Here is a 9556-nt window from a genome sequence, read left to right on the forward strand (position 1 = left end):
ATTCTTAGTGAATATTTATAGGATGGAGGAAGAGAAAATATAGACAGCAAGAGGAAAAAAGGAAAGAGGAGAAAAGAAAATATCGAAGACTGAAATTATCATTTTTAGCTGATGATTTCATAGGTAGGAATCAACATCTAGCCTAAGCATTGAAGGTTAACAGGGCAATTTTTATGAATATGTTAAGCAGTTTACACATAAATGGATATTTACTATATTTTTCTGTACTCTGCTTTAATAATTCCTTTAATAATTTGTACTTTGGTGAAGTTACAGTGGCTATCATCTCCCTGAAATAATCCTGCACAGATGAGAAGCTAAGGTGATAGTGGAAGCAGGGACCACAGTCTCATTGACTGAGTATACTTTCTTTCTCTCTCTTTTTTTTTTTTTTTAAGTAGGCTTCACACACAGCATGAAGCTCAATGTGGGGATTAAACCCAGGACCCCGAGAACAAAATCTGAGCTGAGATCAAGAGTTGGATGACCAACCAACTGAGCCACCCAGAGGCCCCCGAATATATTTTCAAAAGTGGTATCTGCAGACAAATGTTTAAGACACTATGTTAATTCAATAGTTTTTAGAATTATGATGTAAAAATCTTAGAGAAAACAGTATGAAAGCAAGACCATGAGATATTTGGAGTGGGCAGTCCAAGCACAGCACCCCTTTTAGGTTTACTCGCCAGGCAAACGACAATACAGCGTTCTAGTGATCTCACTCCCATCACTTTTCCTTTCGGATAATGTTGAACGCCTGTGGGCCTCCTGTTCCCCCACAGCAACTCATTCAGTAAATATCTCTCTACCTACCATGCACCCAGTGCTGTTCTAGGCGGTTGGGATGCATCAGTGAACAAAGCAGAGAAACATCCCTGCCCTGGGGGGATTTACCTTCTAGCAGGGACAATTCAGTAGACAAAGCGATAGGGAGTTGCATTTTACATGAACTACAGTTATATTTTTGAAGACAGATGACACAAACATCATTAATTTTTAAGAAGACCTATACTTAATTACCTAAGCTCAGGTAAAAGGCATTCTGGGGGGCCATCAACACAGGACGATAGAAGTTTGCCAGCTGAGCCGGTATGGAACCCATTCATTATAAGGGTTGTTTCCTGACTTTGTATTAAGCCTCTGTGGATGTGTCGAACAGATGAGGTCATGAGGTCAAACTCATTGATCAGTATAGACTTAAGAAAGAAAAAGGAAAAAGAAAAAAAAAAAAGCAAAAGAAGAAATAAGGGAATCTAAAAAAAAATGAATAAATAAAAGGAAAAACAAGCAGATAGATTAAGCAGACTCACCTGGCCCCATGGAAATGGTATTTGGATAAACTGTGTGTGTGACACATAACCTACTGTATATATCTATCTGGAGAAATTTCTGAAGAGAGTCTTTAACTGATGGCTTCACAAAGACCACAAAAGGAAGTGACTGAAATGGACTGAACTACTAATCGTGCTTAATGTGATGTCCAGACATCCAGAAATAATATTATCAGCTTAAGAACTATAAGAACTATATACACAATATTTGCACATAACTTTAGCATAAAAACTTTATATATAAAGAAATTACAAATGTTGTAAGCTACACTTTGAGACGAATTTCTAGAACTTTCTCAACTTGCTCACTACCTATATGATTTGGTCTGCTCTGGCCAGAACAGATTGTTCTCCTTGTCATACCCCTTGGCTTCCCAATGTCTCATGCTACCAACCAATCTTGAGCTGCTATTACATCCATTCCCTTGTTCTATTTAAAATTGCTCTGGCTTCCAGAACACTGTACATATAATATTCCTCAATTCTATTGTTATGAGAGGGCTGCCAAGTGCCTGGTGGGGGTTACTTCCTACTGGCGACCCACTTCTCTTTTGATATCCATGGTCCCGAATCATTCTACCCCTACATTATGTTCATGACCAGAGGCCTTTCATTTAGCTCCTGCTTAGCTAGTCTTTTTGACTGTAAGGGCAACTGAGACCAAGTTTAGCCTAAAAATCTGTCCTTTCCTTAAAAATAGATCCCATCACTCTACACATATTCCTCTATCAACTATCTCTTCCAGCTTCCTCTTCCTTCTTTAATATGTCCACGGTCACACAGACAACATGACAATCTGGAATGGACTCCAAGAATGTGGTGGATTCTGAGTATGAGTGATGAATAGGGACAAATAAGAGACCAATGTGAGGAACACAACTTGGAATTCAGGTGTGAGACCCAAACGGGCAGAGATGAGGAAACCGGTAGCCATAAACTACATTTGCAAATAATGAAATTCAACATATGATAAGAATTTTCATCTCCATGCTTCTGGGAAGCCATTTCAACTAAGTTTTCACTTTGTTGATTTAATATGATGTTCAATCAAGGTGTTATTTAATGAAATAATTTAACAAATAGTATATTAACGGAATAAAAATCCAGTAGCTTTTTGTCATGGGTAAAAGATACAACCTGGCATGTTCTCCCTAATATTTTAGCTGGAATTTATGGGAGTAAAGTCAAACAGATTATAAAGAGAAACGGTAAAGGCAGTGCTATCTAATAAGGGCTTACAGTGTGCCAGGGCCTGTACTGAAATATTATATTAATATAATACCTCATTTTTCCTCATAATCATCCTATATGGTGACAATAATTACCTTAATTTTACAGATGCAGATGCAGAAACTGAGGGCTAAAAAGTAAAATGCCTATGATGACAAATCTCTTGAGAAAAAAAAGCTAAGCTTTGCATGTGGCTGTCTGATTCCAAGGCCATCCTACTAATCACAAGCTACACCAAAATGGAAATTGGGCCTCCAGAAAGCTGGCTTCCACGTAAAGCAAATCTCCACATTCAGACTGTAGCTCATTTGTGACACTAGGCACTCTGATATCCTTAGGTGAACCTGAGGTGCTCTCCATTTGTCATACATTACCCTTTGCAGTCAACTCGTCCATCAGCAGAAACCATCCAACGTGAAGGATGTCTTTCTGTTCACTCCAGCGTGTTGCCTAGCTCACCGTGGAATACACACTAAACTGGAGGAGACTGAATTATGTATCAAATTTCCCAGTCTGTGCACTTTTAGATAAAGAATGTTTGCCAGGAGAGCTCTGTGTTTTGTCACTTGTTTGTTCATGCTGGAATCAGGGTGTGTGCCCTACAATGCAGGCTGCAAAACAACAGATAATGCTGTGTTGATCACCGTGGAAACCAGACTTCTGAGAGAAGAGAACCTACTTATAGCATTGCTCTAGGAATGCACTTCCAACAATTAGCGGTCTTTCCCTTCTAGAGGCCTGATTTCCCCAAGTTACTTAACCAAATTGTAAAACATCAACTTTCCAACATGTGCTGGCTGACCTGGCACAGTTTTGAAAGAGGTCAAACATTGTTTTGAACAGCGGTGGTGGGCAAATGGTTCCCTAATGATGCCCACATCCTAACTCCTGGAACCTATGGAAATGTCACCTTACATAGCGAAGGGGAATGAAGGTTGCAGATCAACTGACCCTAAAACAGGGAGATTAGTCTGGATTACCCAGTTGGGCCCAAGGTATTCACAAGGGTCCTTGGACGTGAAAGAGGGAAGCAGAAGAAAAAGTTGGAATGATATATCAGGGACTAACTTGCTGGTAACTGGCTTTGAGGGTGGAGGAGGAAGGTCACCAGCCATGGAATGTGAGTGGCCTCTACAAGTTAGAAAGGGCAAGGAAATGGATTCTCTCTAGAGTTTCCAGGAGAAATGCAGCCTTGCCCATAACTTGTCTTAGACCACAGGACCTCTGTCCGACTTCTCCAACCTACAGAACTGTAAGACAACACATCACGTTGTTTGAAGCCACTGAGTCTGTGGTCATGTGTACAGTAGCCATAGGAAAATAATACACTGCTTAAAGACTGCTTTTAAAAAGATATACTGAAAAAAAAATAAAATAAAAAAATAAAAAGATACACTGAGTGAATACTTGAAGGCCTCAGACTTTATGAATTGGAAAGGTATGTCTGTGCCAAGACAGCTCCACAGTGAGAAACCAGTATGTGTATACTAAGGTGGGACTCTAATACAGCACAGCCCAGGGATAAAATAGCACTTTGAAAGCTGACTGAAGGTGTAGCAGCAGGGCTTTCTTGTTCATGTGAGCAATTTCAGTTACCTGGGGAAATATCTAAGATGAATATGGATTAGTTACACTTTAAGTATTGGAAAATAATGCATCTGGGTTCCAGGGGGTTGTGAGTTTATGAGAGGGGAAAAAATGATAGCAAACTACCAAAGGAAAAATAAAATATTTAGTATTTTCATAAATACTCTAATTCCTATACCAAGGTGATATGGAAAATATCACCATGTTGATTTTCCAGGTTCTTGAGAAGTATTTTACAATTAATAACGTAAAGTTAAGGCAACCCACATGAAATTTAGCACATCTTAAAGTACTAAAATTAAACTAATGTTGGGGTGCCTGGGGGGCTCAGTGGTTGAGCATCTGCCTTCAGTTCAGGGCATGATCCCAGGGTCCTGGGATCAAGTCTTACATTGGACTCCCCACAGGATGCCTGTTTCTCCCTCTGCCTGTGTCTCTGCCTCTGTGTGTGTGTGTGTGTGTGTGTGTGTCTCCCATGAATAAATAAAATTTTTAAAAAGAAATAAACTGTTATTTTTTTCAGTTACCCAATAAAAATTTTTGAGAGCCTACTACATTTAAGATACTGATATATATGCCATGGAGTATAAACATATATTTCTTCCATTTCTCAAGGAATTAATAATCTAGAATACACACACACACACACACACACACACACACACACATACACACACACCCCATAGGTAGAAGGTGGGAAGAGAGATATAAAGACCAAGATAAAGAGCCACAACAAGTTATGATGTAATGAACAACTGTGCTATGTATATCCAAGTTTCTTTTTTTTTCAAGTCCACAAAATCCCAACTCTTTGATGAATAAGATTAATGCCCAGAAACTTTAAAAACAGCAACTCACATTGGCCAAAGGTTAAAAACAGTATAGAACAGAAACAGTGTTATCTGACAAAGTAGAAAGACTAGGTCTGTTTTTCTCTCTCTGGCCTTATTTCTCTTGCAGTTAGTGGATTTGAGAGTGGTACTTTGGAAGTGAAGTGGTATCTGATTACCAATGTGATATAGACCTAGGAAAGACCAATGATGGGTGAAGTCCTTACTGTATAATGCTCCATGGGCTTTCAAGTTAGTTGTTTCTATTTAAGTAGAAGGACAGAGATAAAGAACCAGGTTACCCTCAAACAATCCCATAAAAGAGGTTAAAAGATACTTAAGGAAAAAGAGAGAAGGGAAGCTTCCTGGGCATGACTCCATTTGCAAGGTCACAACGAACACCCCAACGAGAAGAGCAGATCTTTTCTTCTCAGGTGTTACCAGGTAATTGTTTGGAACATACATGTGCTGAGGTTTGGCCTGGGGTTCTGGTCACGAAAGCATCTGCTCTCGGACACCCTAGCGTAATTCTTTTCTATGATCTTCACCAGGTAACTTTATTGAGTCCCAGTCTTCTTTGTACTCAAAATACTGGACTACCTAGTCTACCTTGCCCCGATTTTGGCTCAACTGGTCCAGCCTTGGAAGAATAAAGGACGTGGCTCTGCTGGCAACGATCATGTTTTGTTCATAAGCTGGAGGGCCCATTCCTTCTCTTCGTAGATAACAAGTGAGCTGATCTTGAGAAATTCCTTGGTATTCATGTGGTAGGGTAAATTTTTGTGGAATGTCAACTGGGGATTCCCTGAACTTCCTGGAACTCATAAGCCTTTAAGTCCCAGAGACCCATCTCACTTTCTGTACCAGACTCTGATTTACTGATAATCAACTCATCTGTCACTAACACTTCCCCACCTGGCTTCCTCCGCAACACCTTTCTCTTCATCACTGGCTTTTGGAGTCTCTGGGAGGCCTCAGAGACTGTTTCTGAAGTGGCATTATTTTCTACATGTGGTTACTGCAGTTGCACAGGAAGAGCAAGTCGCTGTCCTGGGGTTACTGAAGTTTTACTGTAGGGTCATACTGGATAGACTGGGTATCTCTCCTGACATCTCCCTCACCCTGCCCTGCACAGATGTGGGTAAAAGCTGTAGCGGCTGCCAACATTTGTTCTTCTGGATCCATATTAGCCCACTTTTGTCCATTGGGCCCCATGAGTTCCTCCACGGCTTCCCCTCTGCTGTAGGACCTTCTTTTCTTCTGCCATCGAAATTACTTAGAGTGGGAAAGTCTTGACTTCAGGCTTTATTTCCAATATGAAATACAGTCATTGGCAAGTTCCATCAATCAGGCCAGCCTTTACTGTATCACCTTTAAGACAGAACTTATTTCAATGTACATCCACTGCCATTAGTCTCCAAGTTAAAGAAAAACCCACCCCGCCAAGGGCTGCTTGGCTAGCACAGCTCCGCAGGCTTCCGTTAGTGCCCACAGCCTGTACATCCAAGTTTCAAAGACAGTCTCTAATCCTCACTGTTCAGCTAAATATTATCCCTATTTTAAGATTCAGGAAATCAAACTCAGAAAAGTAACTCAGTCAAGGCCAAGTGCCTAGGTAGCAATGCTGACAAATTGCATATGGCAAGGAAAACTGGTTTGGATGGCCTCAGCCATATACCTGGTACGGTTCTCAATGTACAACATCCACATGACAATGAAGAAAGTAGGTTATTATTCACATTTTCCAGGTGAGGAAACAGAGGCATAGAGAGGTTAAGTATTCTCCCCAAAGTCACACTCTTAGTACATGTCAGGGTTATGACCAAACCCCAGGCATCTTGGCTCTACAGACCACTGCTTAACCACCACACACACAAACTCTGTAATGAGTTTTTCCTAACTAATACTGAGGATTTCCCTATCAACCCGCTTCAAACCAGAGCCTAATACACTGTCTGATAAGAACTGTAGCACTTGTCAGTTTTATGGATGTGAATTAATATAATGTTTTCTCTGGGGGGAGCATTCCGACAGAAACGAGTTTCTCGTTAAGTAGTAAAGAGTAATGACTAATTACTGTATTTATGACAAGCACCTGAGGCTCACTGTGACTCCTGCCATGACTTCAGTGAAAAGATCTCAAGGCTTAAGTCATTTATTCTATAATTCCCGAAGGTTAGAGAAGCCTCTCATTAATTTTCTTGGTGTTGTGCAAATATTACATGAAGCTGTGGTTTGCTTGCTTCATTCATAATTTATTAAAACAAAGCACTTTTACATGTGCCTCTTTCTTCTTTCATTTAGTTCTTAATGTTTCTTTAAATTGCCCTCCAAACACATCTCCACATTCTGAGAATTGGATAGCGGATTAAATGACAAAATACGTGAAGAAAAGTTTGAAGTGAGAAATTCTCTAGGTGTCTATTTCTCTACTTCAGACCAACATTATTTTTGTCTGTTTGCACTTCCCAGCCTTGTTACACTGTCAGTGTTTTGGCAAAGTGATAATAGAATTTTTCTGGAAGAACTAGATGAAAAGAACACGTCCTTCCTCATATGGCAATTGGCGATTAGCTGTTTTTTAAAGAAGTATGACAGTCAGGTAGCCCTGGCTTTTTGTAAGCAAGGGCTCATATTATGGTTTTGGTATGAGATTATTTTAGAATTATTTCCTTTCTTAGAAAGGGTAGGAATCCAAATCTTTTATTTTTAATTTAACCTGAAGTTTTGGATTAGATTCTGTGAGTTTTATCCTCAGTTTCTGATTTGCTATTAAATAATAATAATATGGACATGGCAAACACTAAAATTGGGCATGAATGAGAACAGGTAAATAATCATAAAGACCCCTATTGGCTAGGCTCATGGCACCTATGTTCTTGTTTAATCTTCAAATAATCCAATTTTGTAAGTGAGGAAACAAACTCACAGAGATTGAGAAATTTGCCCAAATTCACATTGGCAGTGATCAAAGTCCTATGTATCTGGCTCCACATGAATCCTTAATGTTACCATATATACCGGGAATTGTTAAACACTATTCAATGAAAGTACAACAAAAGTGGAATTGGATATAGTATTTTAAACTACTGGGCTTACATCTAAATTAAAATTTAGATCTACTCACTTGTATGGCATTGGATTTATCTATCTTGGTCTCTATTTCCTTACTTGTAAGATAGAAACAACATTACCTACTTTTGCAGTTTTTAATCTTACACATGAGAGATAACATATTTGAAATATACAACATAAGGCCTAAAATACAGAAGTCACAGATAAGTAGTGGTTAATATTATTAATTTGTAAATTGCTTTTCAGTATCTTTAAAATCTGCAAAAAAAAAAAAATTCAATAAGTAAAAAGTGTTTGCCCCCTTTACAAGTCTATCTATGTGACAAAGAGTTGTCAGGGAACTGCTAAATACATCAAGTTGTAGAGAAACACTTATCAGCTATCTTTGTAGTAGCATGTGCAAAGTAATTTAAGGACACTACAAAGAGGGAATCATGTAACCCGTGCCCGTATGCAAGAGCTCATGCCAGGAACATGAAACAGTGGATAGCAAAACTAAACCACTGGGAGGGACAGTGTCTCTGATTCGTATTGACTCAGGAATGTGGGCAGAAGCAAACCTGGAGATTGATGATTCCCAGAATCTACAATATGGCAGGGGTAGGGGGTGCGTTTGTGGGAAGCAGGGCTGACTCATAGGAACAGAGCCACCTGCCATGAGAGCCAAGCACGATCTTACTAAGTTTCCCAAGATGAAAGGGCCATATTCCAAAGACCATGCCAGTTTACATCCCAACTAGAAGTCCATGGGACTGCCCATTTTGCTGGGTTCCAACAAACCTTAATTTTCTTTTGCTCAAAGAATTCAACTCTATATTTCTTATCAAGCTAATGCCAAAACTGAAAGATAAAAGTGATGCGTGAATTAAGAAATCAACCAGTCTGGGATCTCAAAGGCTTAAGCGAGCAGGGGAGACAAAAATAAGTAAATGAATAAATAATGAAACAAATCTTGATAGCAAGCCCATCACTATAGACCAAAGTAAAGCTGTAGCTGCTGGGACTGTCATTTGTACTTTAGAAAGCTTCTGATAATAAGAAAGAAAAAAATTATAATTCATTGTGACATTTCTACTTCACCTTAAAGCAACCCTGAGTGTAATGGAGGGGTCTTCTAAAAAATATTAATTCCAAGGCCGTACCCCAAAGATCCAGAGTAGGAGCCAAGGGCCTGCATTTTTACCAAGATCCCATGTAGTTCTGAGGCAACTAGTTTTGGGACCAGACTTTGAGAAACATTGACCCCTGGCCTCAACTCTGGCTACATATTGAATCCATGAGGGAGACATTTACAATCTTAGATGGCTGGGGATGGGCTAAATGGGTGATGGGCATTAAGGAGGGCACATGTTGTGATGAGCACTGGGTGTTATATGTAAGTGCTGAATCACTGAATTCTACTTCTGAAACCAATATTACACTATATGTTAACTAACTAGAATTTAAATAAAAACTAAAAAATTAAATAAAATCTTAGATGTCCAAGAACCACCAGTTGAGAGG

At 39.4% G+C, this 9556-nt stretch overlaps 1 pseudogene; it reads right to left on the reverse strand.

Moving 5' to 3' along the window:
• Nucleotides 1–5315: 5315 nt before the first annotated feature.
• On the reverse strand, nucleotides 5316–6199 carry LOC100684366 (annotated as a pseudogene).
• Between the last annotated feature and the right edge of the window lie 3357 nt (nucleotides 6200–9556).

The sequence above is a fragment of the Canis lupus genome, chromosome 23 (assembly GCF_011100685.1).
Source record: "Canis lupus familiaris isolate Mischka breed German Shepherd chromosome 23, alternate assembly UU_Cfam_GSD_1.0, whole genome shotgun sequence".
In the NCBI taxonomy this organism is placed as follows: domain Eukaryota; kingdom Metazoa; phylum Chordata; class Mammalia; order Carnivora; family Canidae; genus Canis; species Canis lupus.